Here is an 18,093-nt window from a genome sequence, read left to right as displayed (position 1 = left end):
ATGCAAACGATAAGAAGAATTAGTTAAGAATATTCCAAGTAATTTATTGAAGGATATTTAGCAAGACGATACTCATTTCGACATTCATTTTGATATTGTCCCCCAACATAGCAGGCAAGAGAAAATTAAATATGGTATAGAGCTACGTGGTACGACGACCATGTTTCAATCTGACGCGTTAAAGTTCTCTCATTTGTTGAAAATTATCGAGGACATTCTTCGTGATGAACTTTATCTGTCGTGCAAGATAAAGAAGTTTCATTATGTCGGGAAGTCGTTCAACCTGCTATCAACTTGCTCTCACGTTTCAATGATCCTCGGATATCAAACATATTCCAAGAGATTGCCGAGTAATTGAAAATTTTCGATGGCAAATCTGTCCCAAAATCAAGATTCATACAGAAATCCTTCGAAAAGACGTTTCGGACTACTCGGTTGGCGATGGGACGAGGGTGAAGTAATTTTCACCAGCTCAAAGGGCGAAGGTTCTTAGTTCCTAGTCTATCGTTTCTTTCAACTGGTAGATCCTTTCATTCGTAATAGAATCGGAGTAGGAAGCATCGATGATGGAGTTACGAAAAGAATCGTGTCGCTTAGAGTAGACGATAATAAAATGTCGATTAACGCCAAGTTCCTATTCCTTTCGTTTCGTTCCATAGAGATTCGCGAAGAATCGGAGGTGATTTCGAGAATATTCGATTGGTTAGAGACTCAGATTGTGCTTACGGGAGAAACTCGAAAACGATCGCATGAAACGCATAGGCTGAGGCTACGAATGCGACAAATATGGGTCTATTGTTCGATCCAATCGTCGCTGGAACCAATTCCACGACGAACATTCGCGACGGTTTCGTGCTGAGATATCTTAGGACTCAATGCTGCGGGAGTAAACAGGAAACTGTGCTTGAAACGTGATTGTTGTAAGAATCGTGAGTATTGTTTTCTTGTAAATTCAGCAAATCTCTGTACTTTTCTCGTAATCATCGAGCGTGCATATGTAAATCGTAGATTCACTCGAGAGAAAACAATTCCAGGTATAACTTTATTCTCCCGAAGAGTATCTAGTTCTGATGAGTTTCCATCCCTAAAAGTTTTCTTCGTCGCCTAAAACCCCTAGCCACACGAAACATCAACAGGGTAAAGTGGAAATTATGGTCCCATACCTGCAATTACGCCACTTCCAAATAGATCCTCTCCACTTAGAACGTAAGTCTTCGGTCACGTTGCCTCGCACGCCCTTTTTTTTACGAGGGTTCAAGGGACAGCGGCATTTTTCGTCCTGTTCAAGGACCAACCCATCGCGAAAACTCGTAAAGACATTGCTGAAAAGCTTCCCCATCGCTGTTCGCGGTCATGTTCGTTGCCCTGAAGTTCATCTCTCGTTGAAACGGCCGTAATTCGAGTTAATGGCCGTCGACGAAGAAAACCTGCCGCCACGACTGATCTCCGTCTGAAACATTGCATCCCTTTGCCCCCCACAACCCGCGGCTCGCCCGAAGAACGGAATAGGGGGCTGATTAATCGTCTTCTCGGCGAAACTTGAGCGAAATCAATGGGCCACGCGCAAATCCCGAGAAGCTGACGATCGTTTACCCTCGAATAAAGGAACGAATGGCTATTTGGGAATGAAGGGTATGCATGGGGAAAGAGTGGTAAAGATAGGGATAATAACGTGACTTATTTGCCATCTAGAGAATAGCGAAATCGCTGTTTGGTATTTGAAATGCGAGTTCATTTCTACATGATTTTTCAACGCTGGCGGAACAATAAATAAAGGAATAATAAATACATGGTTTGTGCATTGAACGATAACTTAATAATAAAATGTTTTGTAATTTGAGGTTTATAACGATTACAGTGCATACGAAACAAACTTTAACTGCGCTTTTTGCGAGCTGTCAAATTTTAGGCCAATATAATCAATATTATTCATTCGGACGAAGCGGCTTATTTAACGTGCAAACAATTGAATGGGATCAATCGTTCCTCGTTTAATCTGCCTCACGATCAGCCGAATATGATCACGTCCGCTGATAACTTTACCGTTTTATCAGTCGTCTATCGCGAAGGTCGGGTAAGCCGCGTAAATTACGTAAGAACGAAAATAGAAGAGTTCATGTGAGCGCGACGGTGGTTCGTTCAAGCGGTCTTCTTAATTGCGCCACCATTTGAATTTAAATTACCCGAGAGAATGTACGTGTCTGTGTGTGCGTATATGTGTGTGTGTGTGTGTAAGAGAGAGAGAGAGAGAGAAGCTGAGCGGCAGGGAAACCATCGTTTCCTAGGCGTACCCTAACGTATCATCGTTACACGTATTTCTCGATAATTTGCGCCAGACGTGGAAGTATCGATTCGCCGCTGGAATTATCTCGATAACGTACCACCTCGCCGTTCTTGACGTTTCGTTTAAAATTCCGCTCGGATATCTTGCAGCAAAGATGAAAAATTATTAGCTTTTTCTTCTTTTGTGAGCTAGGGAAAACGGAAGTGAGGAATTGTACCGGAGTTCTGAGGTCTATATCGTGTTCGTGTTGAATAGAAGGAGAATTCGTGTGGGGAAAATTGATCACGCAGACGAAACTCAAATCTTCTTTAGAGTCTTCCGGTAATAGGTAAGAAATTTCAAAGTTAGAGATTAGGATTTTAGTATTGAAATCAAGTAGATTTGAAGCTTCTGTAAAAGGATATCCGTTCCAAAATTTGTCTCAAATGGTATCATACTTTTTACGAAATCAGAATTCACATCGTTTTACGTTAACTTGTTATAAAAGTGCAAACTTAGGCACATTTTATACTGACTTGTAGATTTAACAATAAGACGCGCAATTGCTGTTCTCTTTCTCGATCAATTAACTTTCTCCTGACTTGGTCGTACGACTAACGTTGCAGCTGCATGGGGATTTAACCGAAAAGCCCTCGACATAGGACGTAAAATTGCGTGCTCGAGGAACAAAGGCGGGAAGAATCGCACCAGCGTGAAAAATCTTGGTTGTCGCCAGTAATCGTGGTTAGAGGAGTCGCAAAAGTGACGTCGCCACGCTAATTAGTTCCGGCAACGACAGAAAAATGTCGCAATTACGTCGGACGCCGGTGTGCCATGCAAAGGGAACCTGCCCGGTCATGACAGCCTGGCCAGCGATAAATTTCGAGGCCGTAATCGCGACACTGGAACTGCCTTTGCGACGATTTCCTCACAAACTAACCGTAATAAAAGCGACCCACTGGGACAACTGTACTTCCGAGGTGCGAATGTCTATCGTCTCGAGGAAGAGTTGACTCTGCAAATAGTCGCTGCTTAAAGATTACCGTTACTCGATCAAAGATAGTTTAACGCGATTTTAAATCGATCTTTCACCGAACGAAAATCTCTAGGAATCCACGCGTCGTTATCCTGACGTGTCTTGATCGTGAACTACTAATTTTATTTTTCTTGAAAACGATAGGTATCTTTGATAATACTCCTATGCGTTCTTATCAATTTAAAAAAAAAAATAAACAAATTGTTTCATCAACAGGCAAAAATTGGAGACGGAAGGTAATTATTGAGAATTAGATTATGACGTTGCAATTCGAAAAGACAAAGAAATCTTTCCAGGAAAGATGTTTCAGGATAGAAATTTCGTTTCCTTCAAAGTTTCACGGTAGATCGCTCTAGACTTAGACAGCAGGTAAGCGCAGAACTTCATTGTTTTCGCAGTAAAAGAAGAACGTTCTAAACTTACACGGAGCTTCTAACTTTCTCGCTAAATGGATTTTCAGCCTGGAAACCATTAACCCGTATTATTTTTCTTTCGGACCGTTCGTGTCGCGGAAAAACGTTGCAGTCCGAGGTGCATCTATAAATGAATCGATTTATCGAGAAACCGTCCTTCGCGTTGCGCGCACCTAGAGCCATTCGTTGCTTCCTGTCTCCATTCAAACGTTAAATTGCGGTGATTGCGTTCGAAAAATTTACCAGCGTCGTGCAGACGGGAAATTCCGGACGCGGCATGGGCTACCTTCCATTTACCAATTTGCCCGGAGAAACAACGGATGAACTTCTAAATCAGAGAAAATTTCGTTTAAATCCTTGAAGCTCGAACGAATAGTACGAGAGCGATGCGAGTAGAAGTTCGATCGATTTAAATTTTCAAAAATGTTATATCCGCATCTCGCAAATAATACAAAATATACAATTTTGTATGCATATGTCACAGTATCATGCTATAAAATTCCGAATTGCACGGTCAAAGTTCCTCGACCTAAGCCAAGCCTATCCCTGTCGACGAGGACAAGATTACAAGCTCAACACGGTTGAAACTCGAATCGATTCGAGACCGAAAATCTGTGTCGGTTCTCGAGGGAGTCGCGAAGAATTGATAGGAGGCAGAAGCCACAAAGCTTTCGTGTCGTTGTCGCGAGAAGCACGAGAGGCGATCTCAAAGGATATCTCCGCCCGTATCGTCGCCATTAACGAAATTCATTTTTATCGAATTGGACGTGGACCAAAAGCGACGCTGGTGAATCGATCGTTTGGCGCATAAACAGGTTCGGTAAACAGGAAAGATGCTGATAGTAAGGATATCATGCATCGTTTACCGATGCAACGTGTAATTTTCCCGTGGAAACATAGTCGGTCGCGATAATCATCTAGCTTGATAACGTTTTATCGCTAATTACCGACTGCCGGCCGAGAAACTCGCGATAATTACGCAGTCAAACAATCCAAAGTATGCGAGCGCGCAAATTAGATGACACAGAACGTCAATTTATTCCCCGTTACAATGGCCCTGTTATACAATTACACGAAATTGATGATAATATACAGCGTAGAAGCGTGCGGGCACAGCCAAGAGCCCGATGTAACTTCGATCGTTAATTACGCTTGTTCTGGCGACTAGAAAAGTTTCTATCGCCGTTCCTCCAATCACGATTATAGTCAACGAGGTACGAAGACTGCGTGGAAAGGGAAAACAGAGAGAAAGAAGGCGGAGGAGAGAGCGAAGAAAGTTGGTTAACTCGATGGACAGGAAGTTATTGGATTGCTTGTTCATTGCGTCTTTTGATGCCATCCACTGTGTATACTTCGATCTGGAATTCTAAATAAAGCGATGCTCTTGAATAATTTCTTCCTTTCCGTGGCACCGCTATAGGAGAACTTTCTTACCCTTCTGAATTCTATCCAGGTTGTCGATCTTTTCTCGTTTACCTCTGTATAATTTCAGTTTGTTGCATCATCGCTTCCTTTATCGATAGGGAAATGGAAAATTCTAGGATAATTCGTATTATGTATTTGACCGAACTGTTACATAGTTGATCAAGACGGATTAAAACTCTCAATCATAGCAATTTGAAAACCGATCAAAATTTCTATTGATCCAAAACCGGTCTACCGTCTATTGTCTACTGTCCTGCTCGCCGCGATATTCATTTTATTCGATTTCGGCTTTTTCTCTGAAAAAAAGGGCTCGATCGAAATAGACAGCTGGATACGACGAATGAGGCGAATCTATCCATCAATCAAACTCTCGGAAGTCGAATAACAATATCTAAGTCGGAAAATATACGAAACGCGGTCGCGTACACGAGCTTATACGTACAACAATAAAGTCCTATTATTCGACTGGCTATTCGCCGTGCGCGTGGTCCGTGGTTTGTGTTCAACCTCTATTGGCCAACGGCCAAAAGATTTTTGATATTTTTTGGCAACAACTCGTACTGCATATAACCGGCTAAAATGTTTCTCTGTCTGCTCCCTCTTCCTTGCTCTCTCTCTTCTACGCTGCTTCGTTCTTCCGGTTCGTTCGTTATATTCCCTTTCGCGGTCTGTACTCCGTGTCTTTCTCTCTGTTTCTTTCCCCGTTGCTCCGTTGCTCCATTAACATTTCACGGTGCTTCTTTTTTCGGTGGTCGGTTTCGCCGGTGTAGCTTCCTGCCGTGTGCGTACCCGTCTCTTTCGACAATCAGCCAGGCCAAAGAGCGTATCCCGTGTACTTGGTTTACGTATACATATATCTCACGAAACACACGTGTCCAGCTGAAAAATTAATTGCCCGCGACGGAATTTTCCCGTTAATGCCTCGTGTCGTCGTCTGACTTTTCTTTTTTTTTTTTTCTTTTTTGGAAACAGTGATTTCTCGGTGAAGAAGCTGCGATGAAATGAAATTAAAGGACAGTTTTATTGAATTCTCCCGATTCGGCGACCTGCTCTTGGAAATTAAAAGAGGTTCACTGAAATTTCCTCGAACGAAGACGTTCGTTCGTGTAATATCTCACAATATCGATGAATTTTTTACGGTAAGAACGAAAGACTGTCGAGGAAGAAGCTCCGTATCGATCACTCTCTTTACCGGGAGATATGACACGATGTCAGATTCACGGAATTCTAAAGAGAAATTGTATTCACGGGACGGATCGTATTACGTGATAGGACAGGAAAGGTGGAGTTATTCGAAGCATTTTGCCGTTATTTTGCGTGATACAGGGGAAATATCAGCAGGCGAATTCCGCGAGAATAGGTGCACGAACAAAAATGTCGATTTCTCGGCGCGAATCGACCCGATTGCTAGATGTTACCGAATAAAGGCGAATGTATGTCGCGTTCGTGACACCGAAAGAAGAACCTCGGACGGAATATATTCATTTTCTGGAATAATTCGACTATTCCGGAACAAACGGCGGCCAATATGCCGGGAATTCGCTGGAATTCGAGGACGTTCCGGGAATTGTTTCTTTTCTCGACGAACGTGTTGGTTCCCCGTTTAAATTTACACCGCGAGAATCCGTCGATTCATCGATTCGAAAGTTTCTTGTCGGTCTACGCTCGGAAATTAATGGTGAAAGTGCTTGGGATACAAATAAACAAGTGGCACAACGATGAATCAAACGAATGAAACTTTCGACAAGTTAATAGACGCGTTAACACGATCGAATGTCGGCGCTCGAATTAACCCAAATACGTCCGAATTTCTCTTCAAATAATATTATTTTTCCTCTGTTTAGTGTCTGAACCGGATGTGCTCGTTCTTTGAGTTACTGTCTGTTATTTATTTGTGATTCTGATCGAGGAAACAGGAGAACAATGTTAAAAACGTCGTCATAAATCGCAAAATAAAATTATCTTACAGTTATCCGTCGGGATGGATGATGGACATTCTGGACCGAGATATATGATAACGGTAAAAAGTGTAAATTAATTAAGATTAATGGTTCGAACACCAAACGACGCCAGCAATACGATTTCACCTTTAATTTGCATTTTTTCAATGTCTTTTCCTGGTTCTCGAAGATGCTTGACGCATCACCGAGAAATGTTCCTGGAGCACGTACACCTGACGTCTCCGTAGGCGGATTACATCGGAATTCCTCTGTTTCGCGGCGTATTCTATAGTCCTGGTAGCCACTCGCGCTATGAAAAGGGGAAAGATTGGAAATCCTTCGGCGCCGAGGGTATTGCGAATCTGAAAACCGGAGAGAGGACGCGTGACACGTGTCAAGAATACGCGAGAACTACTACGCGACAGACAGAGAGAAACGGACGACCCCTCTTTCCATTTCTTCTGTTCCTCTTCATTCCGCCGTTTTTCTTTGTCTTTTATACATCGGTTGAAGGATAACTTGATCTGCAAACATCTTGCTTGCGTGGATAACGAGATAATTGCGAATTGAAAATATCTCGTAAATTTATTTTCACGAAAATTCGAAAAGAATTTTCCTCGTGGAGAATAAAAGTTCACTATCCCTCTAACACCCCAGCGGCTAAACAAGTAACGAGGTAAACTGTTCCTCGAGACAATTACCACCTATTTTGTCGGTAGAGGAAGGGACGATTCCCTTTAGATTGCTTGTGGAAAGGTGGTGCGATTAAGAAGAAAAAATTGGCCGGCTGGGAGGTTAACGCGTTCTCTTCTTGGTCTACCTAATCCCTCTTCGACCGAGCTCGCGTTAAATACACCGTCGTTCGTCGTTCCCCGGCAAACGATCCATTCTGCTCGAGGGCTCGCGAAAATCGAAGCGGAAACGACGCTGGGCCCCGCTGTTTCGACCGAGACGAATCTCACACTCGGTTGATAATCGATTTTCGCGTTAGCAGCCAACTGGTGGGGTAGAAAAGGGTGGCTCGCGTGTGCTAAACGGCTCAGAAGTTTCCCTTAATAAATTCTCACGTGAATCTCTACACCCTGGTGGACGATACCTTTTCGAGAGAAGAGGAAAGTTTGATTCTGCGAAATCTCTTAGTTGAGAAAATCGTAACGTTGAGAAAAAGTCGTAGTCGAGCAGATTGAGAAAGTACTAGCTACCTTGCTTAAGCTTTTGCGGTTTCTCCGTTCACGCTGTCTTCTCGGATACTTTTAAGTACGCGGCAACTGCCGGCTTCGCCACGGAATTATAAACAGTTAATGTTCTCTGTCACGGAGCTAATGAGATATTAGCTCTGTCGGCTAACGAGATATAGAACTGCGAGGTTGATAATTGGGAAAATTTCTTTGAATGCTGTGACTCGTTGAAAAATATAAACAAGTTGCTGCATGTTTAAAGTAATAACGCGGATGTCGTGGATAAATTACGGAAACTAATTTTGCAAACTGTTGCATTACACGGAAATGACGTAGAAAGTTGAATCCGTAATAGTTACCAACGATACAATTAGCGGGCTATTCAAAGTTTCAACTATTCTTGCGCTTAACCTAAATTATTATATATCTGTTGGTTACATTCAATCAATGCCTATCGCCGACTGCAAATCCTAATTCAATTTAATACATAAACATAAATACGATCGGAAATTCGAGAAATATTAATTCAATGTTACAGTTGCAAATGTATTGAAGCTGGTATAGTTCAATGGAATTAGGGCGAAGAGGGACGATACGCTAATAAACGAATACAAGAGGAATATCCTTTGATATGTTCTTGTAAATTTGTAATCACAGTTACTCGACATTATTCCTAATTTTTTACACGCATCTCAAAGAATCGCAATATGAGGAACATGGAGAAGTTCCTCTCGGATTACGTTTCAAAAGGACGTTAATCAAAATTCCAAGCGTTAATTTCGCAGAGAAGCTCTTTGCACTTGCAATTTATTAACCATTTTCAGCAATACCTAATTACTCTTCTTCCAGTGAAAAGCGATCCCTTCTCGCTCTTGAAACGCAGATCTCGTTGCAAATCGAATCGATTTTCCCTCGAACCGCAGCTTCGTTCGCAAATACATCAAATTCACCGCAAATAAACTATCGTGTTTCAGGATAAAGGACTTCAAACGCTCGCAATTAGACCCGTCCAGATGAAATATGTATGGATCGGCCTTCGAAACGCAACACGCCTCGATTCTGTAAAGTTTTTTCTAAATAGCTCGTTGTCCGTAAATCACGTACCAACAAATTTTTCGGATTTTCCATGTTAAAATTCCTCCGCAAATAGCTGCTATTAACTTCGTTTCATTGTTAGAGATAATTAACTTTATTAGACGTTCTTTCGTCGTTCAAAGAAATCCTAATGTTCACAAGGCTTCAGACACGATCTCGACAATCATAGCGATATGGGGACTTTAAGGTCGTTTTATTTTGGTTATCAAATTTCGATCGACTCTTTTGCAAACAAAGACAGCGAGAAAGGGAGCTGAACTTGTAGCAAGTAAAGGAACTCGGTTGCACACATGCACCAAACGACTACGACTAACAATAAGAGCGTGCATCTGCCTGGAAAAGGTGACGAGATTGTGCGGCGGCAGGTACATTCAGGCTTTCTTCGCAGCGTCTTTTATATTGACATTCTCCGGATTTTTCTCCGCAAATTTTCGTGCCACGAATTCCGGCCGTCACACTGGTAAAATTACAGCAAAACATTTCCGCGAAACAAATTCGTAGACAGATTCGTTGCTCCGAGTGACGCGATATCGAAACGGATAAATCGTATCATTCGTGAGAATTTGCAATGATCAAATAACAGCAACGATTGGAGAAAGTCGAGGAAAGTTATAATTCCGAAGGCAAGCTGATTAATTGAAATGTCCTTTCTTCCTGATAATGTTGTATTATCTTGCAAAAGTGGAAAATTCATGATTTGTTTTACGAATACGTAATTAAAGCAGGATATAGAAGAAGTAATCTAAACCGCAAGCAACATAAATTGCCTGATAATAAAAAAATGAAATTTTAAACGGCAATAATCATTACTCACAGTCTCTCGAAACGGTGGTATGCTGCATTTTAATATACGTATAGATTCAGTATGAATGTAGATTGGTTGCGTGAATTCGCAGTGATTAATAAACGGCGCGGGCGGTCTCTCTTTCCCGTGCTTCGCCAATAAATAAACTAATAAAATCGCAGGTGCAACGCGATATCGTTTACGTAAGCGGTGACGCGTTTCGGGTGCGCGATCGCAATTTCGCGGAGCTGAAGATCATTTTAATAAATTTGAGCCTCATGCAATATTCAACGAGCCTAATTGCACTCGCGAGCCACTTCAGCTTTCGGTGGACGGAAATAACCACATTCTTGAAAAGGGAAAAAGAAGGAACGGTCAACTTAAACGTGAAAGATATAAAATGTAAATATTATAACAAAGCTTAACAATTTTCTTAACGATTTTCAAGAAAACGAGCCCATTCCTCGAACGAGGCTCATTCCCCGTGTTTACTAATATTCTCATAATCATAATCTATCTTAACAAACAATCAACGATAAGCTTTGATCGTCGTCTTCGGTAACTTTACGTGAACACTTGTAACAAAAGAATTTTATGCCAGAGCAGTTCGTAAAATGAGACTTCGCTTCGTTTATCGCGTTTATTGAAACACTTGAGAAAACATATAGCTATCAGTAATGAAATAGAAAGATACTGCTGGTCAATGTTATCGAAAGCCATTCTCATTTCTTGGAATTTTCTTCGTTGCTCCACTCTGCGCCAATTAATTCAGAACTCACCTGCCAATAAACTGAAAAAGTGTCGTGATCTTACGGCCATTTCTAAACGAAAGTCGAAATGATAAAGATTTGATAAGCGAGAGTAGCAGATAGCGGAATAACGTATCGCGCAACAAGATTCATAACTCGACAACCTATGTCCTATCGTTCAGACTTGAACTTTATTTAAATCGCAAATGATGCGTTGTTCCGCCTAGGGGCAGGTATTCGCAGCATGTGTTTCTCCGAACGAAATTAACTTTTTCTCACGCGGCATTCGTATTCGACGTGAATTGCATAGCATGCTCGTCGACGGCCTAGTTATTTATTCCCGGTCTCGTCGCCACGAATTATTCGTCATCCCGGGCTGCACGAGTATTTTTAAATTTGCACCCTGGCGAGGTACGTGCTCGTTATTAGAGGAATAAGGGTGGAATTGTGCCGACCCGGGGCTACTGCGGTGAGTAAGTCTTACCACGATATTGATTTTCTCGTATGCTTTTTTAAAATCATTCATAATACATATCACGTAAAATGTTTGCTCAACAAACTTACGTTATTTTCGTTCCATTCGCTGTTTAAACATTTCTAAAGCATCGCGTTTCTTAACCCTTTTATCTGTAAAAACAGCGAGTACCTTCGCAAGATATACCGCAAAATAAGGGATCAACAATTATCTTTTCCCTGGAAAGAAACCTGTTCAAACCTCGACGAAACGACGTCCAAGGAATGCTAGCCGCGCAAGCGGGACGCATTACGAAACTTAAACAGCCATAATCCCTACTAACGAGCCCTTATTACCACAAAAAGAGCAACTACAGTTTTGTTGCCACTAGGGTGCAGTTTGTACACCGACGGATATTTCAATAGGGGCTCACCTTTGGGGTCGCGATGGCTTCCGGGGCGCATTTGTCGACCAGGACACACAATCCGGGTGGCCGTTTGTGAAAAGTGGTCGTTGATGTCTGTGTGTATCTCTTCATGGCTGTCGGCATTGATAAGTCTCTCTGGTCCGGGGACGGGATTGCACCCTATTCACTACGGCTTACCAACCTCTGCATCTCTCATAAGTATTCTGTTCCATGTTCGAGAGAGCGGCACAATTTTACGACGAAATTGTCGTACTTTTCACCCTGTTAAATCTTTGTGAATGTTCACGACGACTGCAGTAATGGTTAATGAAGCAAATGATCGATCGAAGCGGGTAGAATCTGCGGGTAGAGGTTAAGTGTCCGTTAATGGAAATTTCTGGACTAGATTCTAATAGACACAATTTTGCTGAAGATGCCGATTCTCGTGCTAGTTTGACGTCATCGCGATTTCCCCTAAGACTATTATCGATGTTTCAACGTGGCTGACTAGAGAAAGGATTGTTCGCCCGTGACTGTAATTTGTCTGGTTCGTCGTTGTTATAATAGTTTCCTCCCCTCGGTCCTTTTGCTTGTTCTTGAACTATTGTCGTCGTCGCGACTCAATCTCCAGCCAAGAACATTTGTTTCTGCCGTTATTTACGAAAACAATAATTCATTTGTCACATCGACGTTATTTACTTGCGATTTCGTTAGCTCGATTCACTTGATTGCGTAAAGTGTAACAACTCGATCCAGAAGCGAAACACTTCGTCAATCTTTCCTCTGTTTCCTTCCGATCGATACGAGAAAGCACGAATCGTCTTAACGCTGATAGAGCGCCTATCCGAAAGAAAATGAGAGGAGCTGATAGACCGACCGATAGCCAGCGGATTCGACGAATACGAGCTGGGAAAATAACGAGAAATTCAGGGAGACGGGTGGAACGTGACGAGACAGCCACGGCTTACAGTTTTCCACGGTGGGTGTCGCGTCTAAATTCGCCGACGGATTTGACGGAGAGCCCGGAACTTCTTCCTCGACCGAGTGTTCCCGTATCCCGCGGGATTAAGGCGACATAGCGTCGCGTAGATCCGGGAGTTTTCTCTGGAACAAAATTTCCCGTCCTCTACGGTAAAACGATGAAACCGTTGTTTGGCCTTTGCCATGTAACTCGATCTTTCGATACGCGATTGCCATTATCAAACGATATGCTATCCGATACTATTCGAGATGATAATTAACATAATGCCTTCTGCAGCGTGTAATCACCGGGCAATGTTCATATAGAGTTAATAATTATCGCCAACCGGAATAATCGATTACGTTCGAGAACGAATGGATGAACAGGATGTTTATAGCGTGATCCTTACTTTGTTTCGTGTTTTACGTTTATGGTTTTGGTTTGTCCCGTAATTTGTAGCACTGCACGACGATATATACCTATATTTTGTATTATTGGAAATCGTAATTTCATTAAGATGCCATAAAATACATTACACGTTAATATTTCGTAAAAGAGCTTATCAGTGAGTGTAATGCGGATCATCGTAAATCCATCAATTTGTTTGGTTCGTTAATTGTACGTTGAATTTAATCCATATTTTGTGCTTTTCCTGCCCTTTCGTGTGATACATAATGAACTGAAAATAAGATAATTATAGCCTAAAATGTTCTCAACGAAGAATTTCGTTGCCTAAGATACTAAAAATAAAGAACAGCTACCATAAAAGTACCTCACAAAAGGGTAGAAACAATGGAAATGAATTCTACGAAACAGAAAAGCGAATTTCATTAATGAACAAAATTTAGGAGAAAAGTTAATAGCAAAGACGACCAGGAAGAGAAATGGTTACCAACAGAGTAGCAGGCTATCGAAATAAAATATGTTAAGATATGCTGGAAATATACCGATCAGATATCGAATTATAATGGGAAGGTCGCAATTGAATACAAAGTTCAGCCGGATCAGACACGATACGTGGATCCATTCGCGAAGGTTAATGGACCACAGACCGATCCGATTTCCTTGTCCGCTTTTCCTCGAGTGTTTCTTCTCCTGTGGCGGCGGATTAATTCTTTCCAGTCTCCCTTTCAGAAAAGGTTCTTAATTTTCCGTGTGATTTCCACTAGAGAAGTACGCAAAAGAGAAAGAGACAACGACTTTCCATTCGAACATTCCCATTTTAATTATCGTTGGGCTCGTTTCATAAGGGTTTCAATTAATTTCCTTGATCGCCTTTACAAGGCACTGGTAATTATTTAATTCTCATTTATCGATTCGACTTTTTGTTCCGCGGCTAAGGAAACTGTAATACCACACCGGAGGAATGTCGGATCCGCCGGTGCAATTAGTCTCCAGCTCGGCAATTAAAACAATTTCTGCTCGCCTTTTCTTGTATCGCTTTTCGATCCGGTGACTCTTTCTCGATTAACGCCCACGGACGAAAGTCTCTCGTTAAATCGATCGACTCTGTACTCGTCGTCCTGTGAAATGACTTCTGTTTTCTTACCAGACTTACCGTTTCCTTACCTGCACTCTGGTGTTTTGTGAGAAAACCGAAGAGTAGATGTCGAGGTGACAAAATCTAACGCAAAACATTTGCCGATATTATCACGTTTCACGTTTCTGAATACTTCTAAAGTTTCTTTTTTAAAGGTACTAAGCGGATACGAAAATATTATCGCGTTTGTTACGACACGAGAATTCACTGACAATCGGAAGCTTAGAAAAATCCCGCGAAAATCAAGAGAAATCAAGCGATGAAATAAGAAATTCTTATAAAATACACCGAGGTAAAATTGGCAACGAGATGCTCGACGGAAAGCAACCCCTCAAAAGGAGGAAATAAACGCGAGACAAATGATAGAACAACAGGCGTTACTTGTCTACGTATATCTACCACTCCTTTCCACGAAATTTAACGTATTAAGTCTCGTACCGAATACATTCTCTTCCGAGTACCGAGATTTCGTGACCCGGCATCCTTTCCGGGACGATTCAACTTTCTTTCGCGGCAAATGAAATTAGGACGTTGCACAAGAGTGTCGTTAGATTTCATCCAATTCTGTGGAATTGTTCTCTCGATTCGAAGTTTCGTACGACGAAAGCGAACGTCTTCTTACTCACAGCACGAATAATGACTGCGACAACTATACGTTAAACGGAGCAGTGAAAGATTGAATGAAAACTAATTACCAACTGATTACCAGCTGATAGCCACTTGACTGCATCGCTGGCTGACTGCCAGTTGACTGCCAACTGTTTAGCAGCTTGCACAGTCGGCTGTTTGGATATCGATTTCTCACCCCGTCACGCAGCTGCAGACAGTGTTAATGTCGCAGCATTCTACGTTGTCAGGGCGTCGACTTGCTTTTCAACGAGCAGACAAGTCGACAAACATTTCTAGATGTACACACGCGAGTTCGAAGTGCGACTCATCGCTCTACTCATCGTTTCACGAGAATTGAGCAGAGAAGTATTTCATTTACCAGACGTGTTCGCAGATCTGGCTGTGAATGATTTATTTGCCGGTTCAAAGGAACCAGTCTACGATGGGAGTACGATCGGCAGCGCGGAAGAGTCTAATGAAGAAACATCCAGAAACTTGTATCCGGTGCAAACTTGCGACGTGTTGTAATAGGCGCCTCGTACTGGCTACGCGAGAGTCGAACAAAGTTGCGGTGTAAGCTCCTTGCTGTTGAAAGTTTGAACTTAGTCGGTCGTGGAAGCGATGGGTGGGAAGCCAGTGTCGAGAGTTTCCAACGATAATCGACATTTGTTTAAATAATTTCTACTTCATTATCCAGCTGATCTAAGGAGTCTGGATTAGTTGAAGCGGAAGAAAATTCTCACTATTCAGATATTCAATTGGCTTCTTATTCCTTGATGAAGATAAACCATGAAAAGCAACCAAACGAACGTTCCGAAGAGACGTTTCTTACAAATAAAAGAGGAAAGGAAAAAAGATGACTTTCTTTTTGCTTCGTCTCGCCGCGCTCGACAATCTTATCAAAACGACTATCATCAATTATTATTACCTCGAAAGCGTCGCGGTTTATGCTCGACGACGTTTCGTGTCATCAGCAACACAGCGACAGCTTCCGCCGCGTTCTAAGTGACTTTTACGAGGGTGGTCGCGGAAATTTTACGGTAGCGTACAGGCTAGACCTGTTATAGCAGCCACATTCGAGTCAACGCAGCGATAAATCGTCGGGTCTGACGCGATTTTACAGGACACGGTTGTGCCTGGCCATTGCCCTTGCTTGCTACCAGGGGAATATCTCCTAGCTTTCGCATATGATATAATAACAGAGTTAAAGAGCGATGTGATGTCAGCCAACAAAGAATAATTTTTTCAGTCAAGTATATAAACGTTTTCATTAGATAATTGCAGCTGTTCTAGTCTTTTAATCAGGCTAATAGACGTTACGAAGATGATGTTCACGAATCGGCAAAATCCACTGTCTCGACCGTATATCTCGGTCAAACCAAGCGCAGTGTTAATCGTTCACGCGCTCATAGGCATAACGTTACTCGCTACAGGCGATTTGTCACCGGAGCTCGCGACACTTCGTCGAGCAGCCTTCGACGTAAACCGTCGAACAATCGCGAATCGAGCTCGATAACGCCGATCCAGAGGGGGTGACCAACCCCGTTTCTCGAGCGTAAAACTCGGTCAGACCGATCCTTATTGCTGAAGTGAAGATCGACGCGTCGCTGTGGATATTATTGGAAACAGGTCGATTCCCTGCAGGGTTTGTCGCTTTGTTTTTTCTTTTAATTTCATCGCTCATCGGCCGTCCTATTCCTCAAAAACTATGGCTTGAGCGACTACGGGGGTGGAACGGACAAATTTTGGCAGCTGACAAAATGAGTTAAGTATGTTGTCGCTGAGGCGTGGCACGAGATTGGCAACAATAAGGCAAATTTAGAAAAAGGAAGCAAGAGATTCTTTGAACAAGGAGCGCGATCCCCTCGGAGTACGAGCGTATCGTCGAAGATTGAATTTCAGTGACTACGCGCGTTTACGGCCGCGTTCCTCGGAATGCTATCAAAGGATAATTACATCCGTCGCATGAAGCAAGGGATTTCCGAAATGACATATTATTCGCTGTACGGATCGTCGAAACAGTAACATCGCTGAGGATATACGGCTCAAGTGATCAGCTAATTTCAGCAAGTGAACGCGAGGATGTAAGTTGTAACGCGGTATGAAATGGTTTTGTAAAGCAGAGATCGTTAACGCCACGGAGTAACGCGTTAATAAACGAGCGTCGACACGTTGCCGTTATTTGCGAACTGGAGTATTCGTTAACGCGCGTTATAATTACGCGGAAAATTTGCGTCGTTGCAAACGCGGCCGCGATTTCCAGCCGCTCGTCCGATGAATATTTAATATCGTGTCATTGGCGCTCGTCGTCGCGGTGTCGCTAATTAAGATGGATTTATCTCGACCATCGATTTAATGACACCGATATCGATCATGGCGGTGAGCGTTTTGTTCTGTCACGGGAAACTGATCAGGAGATAACGATTGGAGCGCTATTGTGCGAAGGATTTTTGTTTTACATCCGCGGTAAATAAGTAGGAACGTGAATAGTAATCTTCGTTAGACAGAACGCAGTTCTTGCAACATAATTGCACGGAGCATAATTGAGTACTTTATGCGGAGAATACGGTAGAACTATACCCGAAAATCAGCCATGTTGTATGCTCAACAATGTAGTTAGAACAGTTATAACGATACAGTTGTACGATATTCTGCCAGATAGAAATGTCTTTGCTGAAGTAAGTAAATCTTCTTAAGCAAAACCAGATCTCTCCAACCAGACAACCAGTGAAATGATGATTTCGTGCCTGTTACGAGAACATATATTCAAGACGCTATATTTAAAAAGATTCTACATAATATCCCATAAACCATGCACTGTTGTATAATGCAGGTCGTCATGCCACGTACTTATCGTTTCCAAGGAAGTAACTTTAAGGAAAGCTTTCGTATCCGGAGCCGGTCGTTAGCCCCATCTTCGAGTCGCGTCTGTTTACAATAGGTCAATCGTTAGCCCTGCAGCCGTTCGTCGGAGAGAAATCTTCGAAGGCGCGAAGAAAGTTTCCCGGTTAAGGTAAAGATTCTTCCGGCTATGAGAGAATATACTTAGGAACAAACTCGGTGATCCCGTTGGAATCCCGCCGTTCAGAAATCGTAATCGCGCTTCATTAACCGGCATAATTTGTCGATCGAATCCAGGGAACGTTATATTTTCCTAAAGCTTTCCTATCGTATAATTTCTGTAATAAAAAGTATCCCAATTCGAAGGAAGTAAGTTTTGTTATTCAGGCGAGAAACATT

General features: G+C 42.3%; 1 protein-coding gene across 1 annotated transcript in view; it reads left to right on the top strand.

The window, feature by feature from the left end:
- Nucleotides 1-18,093, top strand: part of LOC100649027 (neuroligin-4, X-linked) — a 224,768-nt gene that overhangs the window by 28,688 nt on the left and 177,987 nt on the right. The gene's annotated exons all lie outside the window — the stretch shown is intronic.

Source organism: Bombus terrestris, chromosome 9 (assembly GCF_910591885.1).
Source record: "Bombus terrestris chromosome 9, iyBomTerr1.2, whole genome shotgun sequence".
Taxonomy (NCBI): Eukaryota; Metazoa; Arthropoda; class Insecta; order Hymenoptera; family Apidae; genus Bombus; species Bombus terrestris.
The sequence above is the reverse complement of the archived record's forward strand: the minus strand, read 5'-3'. Positions and strand labels throughout refer to the sequence as shown.